Source organism: Medicago sativa, chromosome 6, assembly GCF_051527215.1.
Source record: "Medicago sativa cultivar Bolivia chromosome 6, Bolivia_mono, whole genome shotgun sequence".
In the NCBI taxonomy this organism is placed as follows: domain Eukaryota; kingdom Viridiplantae; phylum Streptophyta; class Magnoliopsida; order Fabales; family Fabaceae; genus Medicago; species Medicago sativa.
The window spans coordinates 56,965,674-56,980,794 of NC_140754.1; the positions used below are offsets into that span (position 1 = coordinate 56,965,674).

Below are 15,121 nucleotides of genomic sequence, written 5' to 3' on the forward strand. Positions count from 1 at the left end.
AAATCAATCATGCATTTCCAAGCATTCATACATGCATAATCATGCATTTCTGTGTGCTTATACATGTTGCATTTTCAATCTCAAATTCCAATTCAACTCAATCACAACTTCCAATTCAATTCAATGCCTATGTCTACGTCTATGTCTCTGTTAAACTCTCAATTCAATGCCTACGTCTATGTCTCTGTTAAACTCTCAATTCAATACCATGTCTATGTCTATGTCGCTGACTATTTTCAACTTCCAATGTCTCTTTCAATGTCAACTTTCAATTCAATTCAAATCAACGCTAATCCACTCTCAATTTGCTTTTGGGCCAACAACAATGGTCATGTCTATCTTCAAATTAAGTCAATGTCAGTCTACCCTCAATTTGTATCTTGTTAAATCAAACTTCCAATGTATCTTGCTATATGTCTTGTTATTGGTCAAGTGGCTAGTTCGATCCAAAGAACAGCTTGTACCTGCTTATATGCCTGTGTTTCTGGTCAAACGACAAGTTCGATCCAAAAGAACAGTTTGCACCCGGTTTATATTTTGTTATTGGTCAAACGACAAGTTCGATCCAAAGAACAGTTTGCACCTGCCCATACGTTGTGATAATGATCAAGCGGCAAGTTCGATCCAAATAACAGCTTGTATCAACCTTTTGTCTATGTCCCCGATCAAACAGCAAGTTCTATCCAAAGAACAGTTTGTACCTGTCTGTCTGTTTGTGTTTTCAATCAAGCGACAAGTTCGATCCAAAGAACAGCTTGTATCTACCTATATGTCTATGTTTCCAGTCAAGTGACAAGTTCGATCCAAAGAACAGCTTGTACCTGTCCTGTATTTCTATTCCCAGTCAAGCAGCGAGTTCGAACCAAAGAACAGTTTGTACTCACCTTCTGTTTGTATTACATAGTCAAGTGGCTAGTTCGATCCAAAGAACAGTTTGTACCTCCCTTTTGTCCCCTGGCTTGTCTACCTTGTTAATGCCTACCTAAATCCCCAGTGATATGGCATGCTCTGTAGACTCCAGTTGATTGTCTTGCATTCATAATTAAAATGTTGAATGGCATTCATGTTTTTGAAAATCTGAAAGCGTATTTTTATGTCCAAAAACAGTGCAAATGTTAATATTTAAGTATCTTCGTCCCGTCAAATCAAAGACTTCGTCTCTTGACCCTCCGGACAAAGAAACTTAAGTAGGGGCAGCTGTTATACCCTAATTTTGGACCTAAAAATACTAGCTCAATTCTTCTTTTCTTGCATTTCAAGTCATCCAAAAATATTTCTCTTGCATTTCAAGTCATTTGAATTTGTCTCTGATCAATTGCATATTTCTCTGCATTTTATTTGCAAAATTCATAAAAAAGGGTATTTTAGTCATTTCCTGCATTCAAACTCATTTTAGTCCTTGAAAATTGTTTGAGTCTTTTCAATTGGCTTGTATAAGTCCTTGTTTCAATTCCATGTTAAAATCCATTTTAAAAATTGCATTTGAAGTCATTTTGAGTCAGTTTAGCCCCTAGAGGCATTTTAGTCATTTCCTATGTTAAAATTTCTTTCAAACTTTGGAAAAATTGTCTCTGAGTCTTTTCAATTCGTTTGAATAAACTCTTGCCTTAATTCCCTGTTAAAAACCATTTTAAAAATTGCATTCGAGTCATTTTGAGTCATTTTAGTCCCTAGGGGCATTTTGGTCATTTAACATGAAATTTTGACTGAGAGAGGTTACTTTAAAGAACCTCATTTGTGTAATTGGTTCATTTTAGTCCGTTTTGTTATTTTTATTTGTTTCACTTTACGTTTAGTCAAAATTACCATTTTTAATTCAATTTTAGTTATTTTATTTTAGTCCTTTTTTGCATTTTTAGTCCCTCTAGGTTTCTAATTATGCTTTTAGTCCTTTTTTGCAAATTGCATTTTTGTCCTTTGTTTTTTTTTTAAAAATTGCAGATTAGTCCCAAAGTTCTAAAGTTTGCAGAAAGGTCCCTATGTCCAAAACAATCCAAGGCCGAGCCATTATTCAATCCAGCCCAGGTGTCAAATTGTTATTGGTCCAGGGATACACATGGCAACCTATAAAAGGCCACATCACTGCACAAGTCAAAAACAGAACCATTCATTCAGTGCCAACTCAATAAACACCTTCCCATTCTCTCTCCAGAATCAAACAAATCAAACCCAGAAAATCACCAAGAACACGATGAAGTTCATGAAGAACTTCATCCCCAAATCATGAACCCTAACTTCCCAGAACACAATTCCACATCAATTCCTCGCAAATCCACAACAATTTCATCACAAACAGACTCAATCCAACAACTGCGTAATCAAATCAGTTCGAATTAAAACAATTTTTTCGCAGTTCTCAGAGATTCAAAGTGAATCTTCATCATCGAACTACGTTCTCTGCAATTCTAACACCGATCCATCTCAAGGACGAATCAGTGTGATCACAGAGACGAAGAGGTGAGAAGAAGAGGAATCGAAGAAAAGAACCAGTTCGATCAATTCGTAGAGAAGAAGCATAAGACGAAGAGTGAGAAGACGAAGAAACTTCAATTTATTTTCGAAGTTTGAATCAAAACATTCATCAGCGACGAAAAGGAAGCATCAACATCTTTCTCACCGTTCTCTTTGTTCGAATCTCCAATTTCCAACAGGTAAAACTCATAAAATCTTCTCGTTTCTATTTCAAATCTTCATCGAAGGCTCATAAACATAAATAAACGGTGAATTGACGTAGATTAGCAAGTTCTGAGACTTGTTCATTCGAGAAAGATCGAAAAAGATTGAAAAGGATTTGATACCGAAACATTAAACGTAGATCTATAGCATTTCACCGTTTATTTTTCAAATCTAAGCTCGTATTCGAAATCAGAATGACAAATAGAGTAGTTTAGGGTTTAGATCCATGTAGATCGGAGAAGATTAGGGTTCCGTCACCAGAATCTTCGTCGGCGGTGGTCAAACCCGCCAGAGAAGATGATCGGAGTTCTGGAGAGAAGGGAGAGAAGTCTGAAGACTTAGAGAGAGAAACGAATGGGAGAAATGAAATGAACCGGTCTTCTTTCCTTTATATAAACGTTGTTGAACCGTCTGGTTCAGTTAAACCGTACCGGTTCATTCGTTTCACCCCTGGACCTTGAACCTCCACCGTTAGATCTAGGGTTAGCCTCTCTGGATCAATCCTACGTTCCACAAGCTCCCTTGTGATCCAGAATCCATATGTGTGTGGGCTTGGGCCTACTTTCTGTACTGGATTTCGTTTTTACCTATTTTCTTGCTATTTTAACATGCATGTTGTTGTTTACACCACTGTTTCACTTGAAAATTTTGTTAAACTTCCTAAAAATTTCCTAGTTGTTTTCTTGTATTTTTTTGATAATTCTTGATCTGTTTTACATGATAAATCTTGATTAAAAATATGTGTGATAATGTCATGTGTTTTGTTTACTTTTTCTTGATAAATCTTGTGAAGTTTTACTATACCTTGATCAAGGTATTATGCTATGTGGTATTGATGCTTAAGTCTTGATATTGTGATGTGTTTACCTCTGAAAATAGCTAAGGTCCTTTTGCTTTGGGTGTTTAATTTTTGCTTTCTTGTTTTGCAAGTAATGTGAGTGTTCTTGTGAAAATAAAGTGTAAAATATGCCTGAAAATGTGCTATGAGGCTTGGCTTGATATTTCCTCATAATTCTTGTGTTGTAACTGAGATAAAACACTCTGTGAAGTGGTCATGATATGAGAATTATAGGTTGTAACAGCCCAGGTGGGTCCCACACTCAGCCGTCCCACTACCCCGACACTGTTACTCACAAGTTTAATCACTACCCCCTTCTATAGTAGTGTTTTTGCCTCCCGTGAGAATCGAACCTAGTACCTGGGGATAAGTACTACTTCAATGCATTTCCACTACCAATTGAATGTAAACTAGGGCATATGTAAAGGACAATGGACTCTAATTATGTACACCGACACAAGCACCGACACATGCACACACATCACATGGATACTTTAGATGAATGTTTAGGGACTGTATGCTTTAGATGTATGCTTAGGAAACACGATACTTAGAAAAATTCTCCTTTGAAAAAACATGAACAACTTCACTCAAGTATTTTTCCCAAAGAAACCTTGGGATCAAAATCCCATTGAATTTTCCCTTTATTTTCTTAAATAAAAACCTTAATGAACTTTAATCATACTTAGACTTTTTTGCAAAATAACTAATTCCACCTCACATTTTCCAAATCTTATGCCCTTGAGGCCTCTCTCTCTTATTCTTCAAAATTCCATTTTCAAAATTAAAATCAACCAACAAAAACAAAAACATTTTTTGGAAGAGAACTACATGGAGTTTGATCCCTTAAAAAGGTATGTAGGCAAGAAGTCAAAACTTCTCCAAGTCCAATAAAACAAAATTCAAACACCTTCTTCTCCCTCCAATTCTTGACTTAGTAAACTCTTAGGTATAAATATCATTCTTCAAATAGCATTTAAAAATAAAGCACGCGCGTAGAAAGTAGAGACGGTTCCTATAGGATACTATAGTCGTTATGGGTGCCTAACACCTTCCCGTAGCGAAAACAACTCCCGGACCTCGATTCTCAAGGGTTTTGCTTATTTTTTCCCTTCCCAAGAAAAAATAAGATATCAAAGGTTAAAAAGGTTCAAACTTAATCAATGTTTGACACCCGAAAAACCAAGATAAAACATCAAGCCCCCAACCAACGTATATGAGTATGCAATGGACTTAACTTCCTACAACTTAGATAACTTCATGAACATCTATGACATCCTAACATCTTGATATCTTGACAACATAACATCTTAATAACTTGATGACTTCATAACGACTCGACGACTTAACAACTCTTATCATCTTAACGTCTTAACGTCTTAACATCTTGACAACATATGGATCACATAAATAATTCATGTCATATCATAATATAACAATATCAAATGATAATAAACAACATCTTAAAACATCATATTCATCAATCATAAACAACTTCATATAATATCGTATTAAAACATCAACAATAATTCACTATGTATCTTTGTAAAAACATAATAAATTATCCACAACATATTTTCATATCAAACCAAAGCTACTGGAAAGATATCACAAATATAAACAACTTTCATGTTTACAACAAAGATCAATTCAAAACAGAAACATATGAACAAAACGCAAAAACATGAAACAGAGAATGATGTCACTGTACAATTTTGTTAAGACCTCCCTGTAGTATTTTCATCATAACTCAAAGACCAAACATCATTTCATGTCAAACCAAAGCCACTAGAAAGCTAACAAAATTATCTAAAACTTTCATGTTTACGTCTAAGACCAATTCTGTACCGATCAGTACCAGTTTTTATTTTAAATTCGGAAAAGTTGTGCTGAAAGTCCATAAAAATTCACTGTGACCTACGTGCAGTAATTTGACCATAACTCAAGTTCTATAAATACTATTGACGTGAGACCAACAACTTTAGAAAGCTTACATCCATACATACAACTTTCATGTTTACACCTAAACCCAGTTCGGAACTTAAACTTGTCAAAATGAGACAATAAAAACGCGTTTTGCACATTGACAGCAAAATCGCAGTTCAGCTGCGATTTCGCTTTGGGGAAATCTTTTCCACTTCGTATTCGATCCAATACTCTCCAAACTTGACCCTAATCATTACCCTATGATTACCCTATCATTAGAACATTAATTATTCATCAACTTACTGTATGAAAATTCAAAGGGTTCTCAAATCTATTAACAACCTATTACAATTATTAAACCCTAATTCTTAAACTCACCAACATCTCATCCAATTCCATGGTTCTAACCTCAAAACTACATCCAATAGTCATCATATGGGTTATCTAAGGACTGTTTTCATCATCTAATCATCAAATCTCTCTCAAAACCCTAATTCTCAAATTCTCACAAACTTTCCCCAACTTGTTAGATGCAATCTAATGATTTAACAACTTAATATTAATGGAAGATAGTCTCACCCTCACCTTAGTTTAATTCCTGAATCAGCAGCAACGTTCTTCTTTCCTAAGGTATTCTCCTCTTCTCTTGACTTTTCTCTTCTCTTCTCTTCTTTCTTGTTCTCCTCTTTTCCAAAAAGCGGTTTAAGGTAAACTCTTTCCAACCTAAGCTTCTCTATTTATAATACTAAAATATTCTTCTCAAATCTATTTAGGCCCAACAACTTATTCTTCTTTCTATTCTAACCTCCAATTTTACTCACACTAATAATCCTCATATTCTAATAAATAATATTTCTCTACTAAATATATAATAATACACCAAATAACAAATATATATCTATAACAATTAACAAATATATTATGCTAGTAAACACCAACATATAACATAACAAAATATCACTCAACAAAATATATTAACTAAATTATAAAAAGACATCTAATCTCAACAAATCATATATCCCTCATATACATCATATAAATATATAAATATATTCTAAAACTAATTAAAATAATTAAATAAAAAGGAGGGCGTTACATAGAGCACCCACTACAAAGTACCAGTCTTCACTAGAAGATACTCTTAAGGATGTATGAGCTATTAAACCTACACACTTTGGTCTCCACACCTTCTTGACCCTAATGTCAAATGGTTCATGTAACTTAGGGTGATTTATCCTAGGATACCCATACAACTTGTAGCAAAAAGGTTTAATGTGGCCCTTTTTGTTACAATAGTGACATTTCCAAGAGGCAGATACCTTCTCAGAACTTGATGGTTTAATAGGATGTTGCAACATTTGTTCTTTCACAGTAGTGTCACTAGTTCTAGCTGAAGCTACAAACTTTATTTTCGTAACAGGCACTACTACAAAAATGGGCTTATATAGCGTTTTTTTTTTTGCTTTAGATAGCGCTTTTGAAGCGCTACTATAAATGGCGCTGGTAAAAGTAATATAGCGCTTTTTTTTCTGTATAAAGCGCTAGCTAAAGCAGGGTTTATATAGCGCTATGTAACAATATGTTTAGATAACACTTTATAAAGGAAAAAAAGCGCTAGGAGAAGCATTTATTTTTATTTTTGTCAATTTTTTTTTCCTTTGCAGATAACGCTTTTTATTAATTTAAAGTAAAATATGTATAAAGTCAAAAATTTAAAAGGAAATATATATAATATTGGCACATTATAATTGGGACTATTATTTATCAAAGAAAACTTAACCATATCATAAAAAATGTATGTATATATAGCATAAAAGTCAGAAATGTATAGCCTCTAATATGGTAACATAGATATTTCTAGGAGTTACAACAAATTAGTTAACATAAAGATCAAAATCTTCTATGGTATCATGCAGTCTTCATCTATCTTCTTGGTCTTCTCAACATTTTTATCCAAAACAAGCAGGCAAATCATCATTCATTACCAAATTTCGTTCACTCTCCTCCACCTGAATATATACCAGAAAACACCATTAAGAAATAACACTATATTATATTAAAGATAAATTTAAAGTACTACTGATCATGAGTACAAATTAAAGCAAGATTATAAATTAAAACAACTACCACTTCTAGCAAATATATTTAGAAACATGAAACCCACCTTATCATAAAAATATCATATAACTTTTAGGCTGAGCATGAACTGACACCATTCTTCTTGGATTTTTCTTAGTTTATCTTTTGAGTATGTCACACACTTGAAATCATCAATGTATATACATATATTATAACAAAAAAAACCATGTTACTTAATAAACTTAATTATATACAAATATTATACTTTAATATAAAAAATAACATACCAGCTTTGGAATCTCGTTTAGTTTTGAAATGAGAATCTCTTTCATAAACCTCATCACAAAGTACCCGCAACCTATACCATTTTCTTGGCGAGGACACTACAAAAAATAAGATAAGTTTGTATCAATCAAATTATTTATATTATTCATACACTAATTTTTTAAGGTTGTTATATGTTATATTATTAAACCTGTACTCGGACCCATGATATGTTGTTAAATTTATTCTTTGATACTTGAGCGTCCCTTGCAGAGCGAAAAATCTGTAGAACTCTACAAAATATAAATGTAAACTTAGATTACATACAACTAACCATATATATATATATATATATATATATATATATATATATATATATATATATACAGTTTTCATATACATCAATATATATATATATATATATATATATATATATTTTTGAGGGAATATATATATATACACACACACACTTACGTGTCAAACATATTCTTCATTTTTGGGCAATTCATATAGCAGAAGATGATCTACTACAAAGCCTTCTAATATCTTTTGTCCAATATTTTTTTTAAAGGTCTGTCCAAATTAATTGAAATGTTTCAGGTGGAATATATACCTATAAATCAGAATATGAATATAATATATCCCTCAAAAGCCAACATATAAAATTCAGTAAAAAAAAAAATAAGGATCAAGACAAGAAAAGCTATATTATTAACTTACCTCAATATAAGCCCGTAAGACCTTATGCAATCTTGTCCATCATTGAATTGCATGTTTAGAAAAACTAAATCCATCATTTGACGCTAAAGTAAGATGGCAATAACAGCAATGTGAGTCTTCCAAGCAATAAAGGGTGAGATAGATATCACAAATGTTAACTTGAGGTTTACATTTTTCCCCCATATTTCATTGAACGTAATAGTGTTGGATACTGATGAGTTATAGCATTCTTTTGAACATTTTCCATAAATATATTCTCAATCTTTAGCAACATTAGTCGCAAATGTGACTCCCTGATCCCACTTGAATCCAATGAATTCAGAAGTGCATCAAAGGCCTGCATACAACAAAGCCGAAAACAACATTTAAATTCACAAAACAGTACCACCTAAAGATACAAAGAACCACAACAAAACGAGTAAAAATCCTATGCAAAGACATGGTAGAAAATACAATTCATACTTGTTTGTTGTTGATGATATGAGAGTCCTCAATGACTTTATCAACCATAAATGGATCAGCATAAGTAATAAATCCAAATCCACGAGGCTGTCCAGTTTTTCTGTCCTTCATGATGACGGAATCAGTAATCTCATCATATTTACCGAAGTGCTTGATAAATTGGGATGCAAAACACGAAAGCCAACCAAAACATGTATGAAATTGATACACAAAGCTACAAATCACCACAATTCGAAGGGAATAACAACTCTAAAATAATTAAAATCAAATTAAAACTAAATGAAGACAAAGAAAGCACTAACCAATGGTCATTTCTCTTGCTAAACCACCTATAATTATCTTTCTGCAAATTATGGAAAACCAAATCTAAAAATATTAGCATCTAATCTAATCTAACAACACATGTAACAACAAAAAAAAACTTTTCTTTGAAAAGTTAAAAAAATCAATCTTTATAAACTAATTTACTCAAGGTTCAAATTCATCAATTTCTTATGAAACAAACAGATTTAGTAAAAAAAAAAAAATCCTAAGACATTTTGATATTATAAATAACGATATATTTCAATTTAATTAACAAAAAAAAAACCCTTTAATTGAAAACCGTAACAAATTGAATCTTTGTAAACTGATTTTCTCAAGGTTCCAATTATACAATTTATCGAGGAAAAAAAACAGAATTAGTGATCAATTCTGAAAAAATGTGAATTTATATATACAACTTAATCAACAAAAAACCCCTATTCTAGAGGAAAAAAAAAACTAAAAATTAAATTATACTAAACTGATTTCTCGAATTTCCTCAAAAAACAAACAAAAATAGTGAAAAATCTAAAAAAACCTAAAATTGAACAGTTATAAACTGATTTTCTCAAGGCCCCGATCCTTCAATTGACAAAAACCCTTTACTTGTATTTAATTAACAAAAAAAAAACCCTTTTCTTAGATACCTTAAAAATTGAATCCTTATAAACTAATTTTCTCAAATTTTAACGTCCCAATTCATCAATTAACAAACAGAAAAATGACTTCAGAAAATCAACAAAGAGGAAAAAAGAGTTACCCATGACTAGCACCATCACCCGTATGGAATTGAGAGTTATGATGTTGATGTTCATGTTCATAGTTTCTACCGACGTCCAGTTCCAATCATGTGATCGTTTTTGGGTGATTCCATTGGTTTTGATGAATTGAGATTAAGTGGAGATAATGTTTGCCTTCATTATCTATTTCATGCAAGTAAATCAAAGGCAAAATCGGTTCCAATCTCCCTTGCATGAAACAATAAACGCAAAATTGGAGGGAAAGAGTTCAACAGAGAGAGAGAGAGAGAGAGGTTCGATTGATGGGGTTTTGATTGAGGGACTATGAAAGTGGGAAGGTAGGACAAGAGATTTCTGAAAGGGAAGTGGTGGTGATGGTCGCAGCTGTACCGCCGACGAGTGGAGGAGGTTGAGAGATTTTGGTTGAGTTTGGAGTTAGAGAGAAGGTAGAGAGATAATGAAATCTGTGAATGAGTGAATTTTGGAGGAGGATTTTTTTTTTTGGAAAAGTTTGGATTTAGTTTGTTATATATTTGATTTGTTTTTTTACTTTGGATTTGTTTTTTGGAAAAAGTTTGAATTTGTTTTTTTGAAAAAGTTTGGATTTAGTTAGTTTTTTTTTTGAGGGGGGGATTTAGTTTGTTATATATATAACAAACTAAATCCCCCCTCAAAAAAAAAAGGTGTGCTTTGTTACTGCAATCCATTTTTCATTAAAATTCAAAAAAATAATTGAAATATGCTATGCAGGGGATCGAACAGGGGACCTGTTAGTTAATGTACATTAAATCACTTTATAAAATGGCGCTTTTTTTAAGCTATAAGCGCTAACTTTCTCAAGCATACAATAGTGCTTTTTTAAACTTATAAGCGCTATTTAAGGTTGATTTATATATAGCGCTTTTCATACAAAGCGCCATATACGATTAATCATGTTTTTTATTTAAATATCTATTATTTTTATTTAACCTATACAGACTCCTTCAATACAAAGCACTATATATACTTAAAAGGATAGATAGTGCTTTTTAAAAAAAGCGCTAGCTAAGACCTCCGTGTTTTAATTTATAGCGCTTTAGTGTTAAAAACGCTATTTATGAGGCGCTATATTTTCCCAATTTTGTAGTAGTGAGGTTTTCTCTTTTTGTCTTTATGGTAGTACTCTACAGCCTGAGCATCACTACTATTTTAATGTTCTTGTTTTAAATGTTCATGACAAAAGCCTAAACCATTTGGTTTTCCTGTTGTTTGACCTCCTAATATTTTGTCCAGAACATCAGTCCCAGTGGTCATCATTCTTACTTGCTTTGGGATCTGATTAAGTTGTGAGTTTAGTAACATTACCTCATTGTTCAGCTCAGAAATTTTTGTAAGATGACCAACTCTTTCCTCCTTAAGGTGATTGATGGTCTCTCTGCTCCTTCAATTGCTTGGAAGTGTCAGTATTGTTGATACCTTAACTGTTGTAAGGAATGGTTAACTTCTCATGGAACAGCTCTCCATCACTACATTCAGACTCAAGAACAATTCTTCCAGTCATAGCAACTCATACTGATGAACCAACATAAGAGCCTTTGCTTCTCTAACTTTCTTGCTGCCTTCATAGTTAGCACAAAGAGAAGCAAACATTGTTTTAGTAGTTGACTTGTCACTCATCTTCATGTACTTTGCTTTAGGAATAACAGTGACAAGTGCTCCTCTGATGATATGATGCTTCTTGTAAATCTTCTTCTGAGCAGGAGTATGTTTCTTTCTATCAACAACAGCTCCTTCTTCATCAACAACTAAGTCACCAACACCATCTTCAAGTATGTCCCATAGTTCTTCATCTAAACCCATGACATAGCTGTAGAAGTTGGTTTTCCACCAAGAAAATTCTTCAGGATCTCCATTGAATTTAGGAACTTTTCCACAGTTGGACTTTTTGTTGTCACTATAATCATATGAAACAGAAGTATGATTTTGACCAGATCCAGAGCTCGAAGTATCACCAAACATGTTTTTCTTAGATCTTTTTCTGTTACACTGTTAAGTGTTAAGACAACAGAACCAAGGCTCTGATACCAATTGAAGGTGAGAAAAACACAAGAAGCGGGAGTTGAATTGTGTTTTAAAAATTCTTCGTTTCTCCTAAGTTGAAACACACTGATCAGAAGCAAAGTGAGACTGCTTCTGAAGTGGGATTCAAAACTAAGATGCAGCGGATAAAAACAGAGAGAGAAGAAGAAAGACACAAAGCAATTATACTGGTTCCTTCCACAAACCGGAAGTAGTCCAGTCCCCCTTGCACTTCCAAGGAGAGTTCACTAAAATGTAATGTCAAATTACAACTGCTCACTGCTACAACTAGCAAGAGACTTCAAATTGTTCAAGTACACAAGCATGAGACTTCCTATGCTCAAGCACACAAGCAAGAGACTTCCAATGCTCAAGCACAACTGCAAGAGACTTCTAATCAAATAAAATTACACATTGAGATTGAACATTTGATATACAATCAGAGGTGCTCACAATACAAAACAGATACAGACTCTTAAGACTTTAGAATTTCTAAGATATGAACTTGAAAACAGAAATTCTAAGTGAACTTTTGAAAACAGAACAATTTCAGCAGTTTTGGTACTTGTAAATTGTAGTTGAGTCTTGTGTTTTGCATTACCAAACTCTAAGTCTTCACTCCTTTATATAGAGGTGTGAAAGAGACGTTGTGAAATTGCCAGCACATCAAAAAGAGTCGTCTGAAGCTTTGATCAATCACCAATGATCTTTTTCCTGATATGGTTGATTCCCTATGAAGAACCAATTTCAAATCCATACCCATTGTGAAGGAACATTGTTGCAGGCAGAGCTGTATTATGTAGCTGTTTTCTTGTCTTGTAGCGTGGACACTGCAGAGTAGTGAGGATAAGGGTTGTACACTTCATACAATTGTACTATGTCAATGCTTTTTTTTTAAGATAAGCATCCAAAGCCTTCAAATCTTCAAAAAATGATCGTTGCTTGATATTCCCAGTCTTCTGCATTGCTTTCGAATCCATTGAATAGCTTTTGAAGTATTAAATCTTGAATCTTTGGTGATTTTCAGCTTCTGATGAAGTCACTTCTGAACTTTCTTCTGATGAACTTCAGCTTCTGATGACGTCATCACTTCAGGAGTGCTTCGTCTTCAGGAGCACTTCTTCAGGAGCACTTTTTCACTTCAGGAGCACTTCTCTTCAGATACTTTAAGCTTCCTTTTTGTTGATTTCTAAGCTCTCTTTTGTTCTTTAGAACCCATATATGATGTAAACACAATTTTTAATACCTTGTTATCATCAAAATTCTTAAAGTTTATTGTTAAACACATTTTGTTCCAACAAGGAATGCTACTGATTTCGTTCCAGCAGGTATACCCCTAAGAGAGCTGAATGTCAACTGGCTGTCAAAGGTGAATGTCAATCCAGTCTCTACAGAACTAGCCTTGTTGCAAAGGAATCCTGAGTTGGAAACTGAAAACAGGCAGCTAAGGAAAGAACTTCTTGAATAGAAGCTACTTATGATTGAATACAAGTCTTCTACAGAAGCTAAGCTGGAAGAAGCAAGAGTTAGGGAAGAGAACTTGATCAGAAGAAATGAAGATTTCAAGAGAGAAATGAAGCAACAACAGGAAGAGACAAACAAGATGCTGAAACAAATGATGGACATGTTCCAGAAACAAGCCCAACCTTAGATTGCACACCCTTAGCTTGTTTTTAAATCTTTTGTTTGTATCTTTGCATGCTTGTGCTTCTGAATTTATGTTTACATGCTTCTGAATTACTACTTCTGATCAATGTTATTTGCTTCTGACTAATTTTTTTATGCTTCTGAACTTTATGTGCTTACTTATCAGTTTTATAAGAATATCTCATTATGTTTTTCTCATCTCTTTCTTTTTGTCTTTAGTTTTTATACTTTTTGGTGATGACAAAAGGGGGAGTAGATGTATAGTATTAATAGGCTCTGAGCCCCATTAATTTAATTTTAATCAAGTTAAATTAATAGGTCCTTCTTCTTATCTCTTAGTTTAATGTGAGATTATTCTGAGTGAATTTTGTTTTTAAATGATGAATTTAATTAACATGGATAAAACTTAGGGGGAGCATACAAACTTCACCTTAAAGTACTATTAGACTCAGGGGGAGCTTACAAATCTCAAACCCTTATAGTCAACTTGTTAATTAGATTAACAATAATTGCACATTTTAAATACTAATGTTTGTCATCATCAAAAAGGGGAGATTGTTGGAACAAAATGTGTTTAACATTACCATTTAAGAGTTTTGATGATAACAAGGTATTAAAAAAATTGTCAATTGGATATGCTAATAGTTGTTCAAGTGTAATTGACCATAGACAAAAAATTTGATATCTTAAATAGGTTTTGGAAGAACAAAAGAGAGCTAAGGAATCAACAAAAAGGAAGCTTGAAGCATCTGAAGAGAAACACTCCTGAAGTTTAGTGCTCCTGAAGTGATGACGTCATCAGAAGCAAGTTGGTCAGAAGCATCTCATCAGAAGCTGAAGATCACCAGATGTAACGCCTTACTTTTATTATTTATTATTTTATAGATTAGATGTCTTTTTATAATTTAGTCGACTTATTTTGATGAGTGATATTTTGTTAAGTTATATGTTGGTATTTACTAGTATAATATATTCGTTATTTTGTGTGGAAATATATATGTTATTTGATGTATAGATATTGTTCTGGACTGACCCAAAAGATCTTTGGCCCATTAGCTTAGGCCCAATACAATCCAAAGCCCAAACTCCACGTTTGGCATCATTGCTTGCAACATACCCTCTCTCCCTAAGGGGGGGTGCACCAAGCAAACGAGACCGGTTCAAACAACCCTCAACGTCTCTTTGTACATTCTGCACGTTCCCGCAATAAACTCTCTGGCGGTTACACTTCCTACGATTTCGTAACCGCCAGAGCCAGGTGTGCCTCCTCAACGGCTCTGCAGCCCTCCGCCTCTATAAATAGGGGACTCAATGCAGTCCCCAAGGTAGAACTCTTTCTTCCTCTAAAACCCTCACTCTCTGAATCTCTACTGACTTGAGCGTCGGAGTGCCTACAGGTACACACCCC

The 15,121-nt window shown here is 33.6% G+C and overlaps 2 long non-coding RNA genes across 2 annotated transcripts; both read right to left on the reverse strand.

The window, feature by feature from the left end:
- Window positions 1–7,224: 7,224 nt before the first annotated feature.
- LOC146915841 (uncharacterized) lies at window positions 7,225–7,713 on the reverse strand. The gene is made up of 2 exons (XR_015013590.1): window positions 7,605–7,713; window positions 7,225–7,449 (listed from the first exon to the last, which is right to left on the reverse strand). It is a non-coding gene; the product is annotated as an uncharacterized LOC146915841 (long non-coding RNA).
- Window positions 7,714–8,257: 544 nt separating this feature from the next.
- Window positions 8,258–10,295, reverse strand: LOC146915842 (uncharacterized). Its single transcript, XR_015013591.1, has 3 exons — window positions 10,029–10,295; window positions 8,504–8,840; window positions 8,258–8,356 (listed from the first exon to the last, which is right to left on the reverse strand). It is a non-coding gene; the product is annotated as an uncharacterized LOC146915842 (long non-coding RNA).
- Between the last annotated feature and the right edge of the window lie 4,826 nt (window positions 10,296–15,121).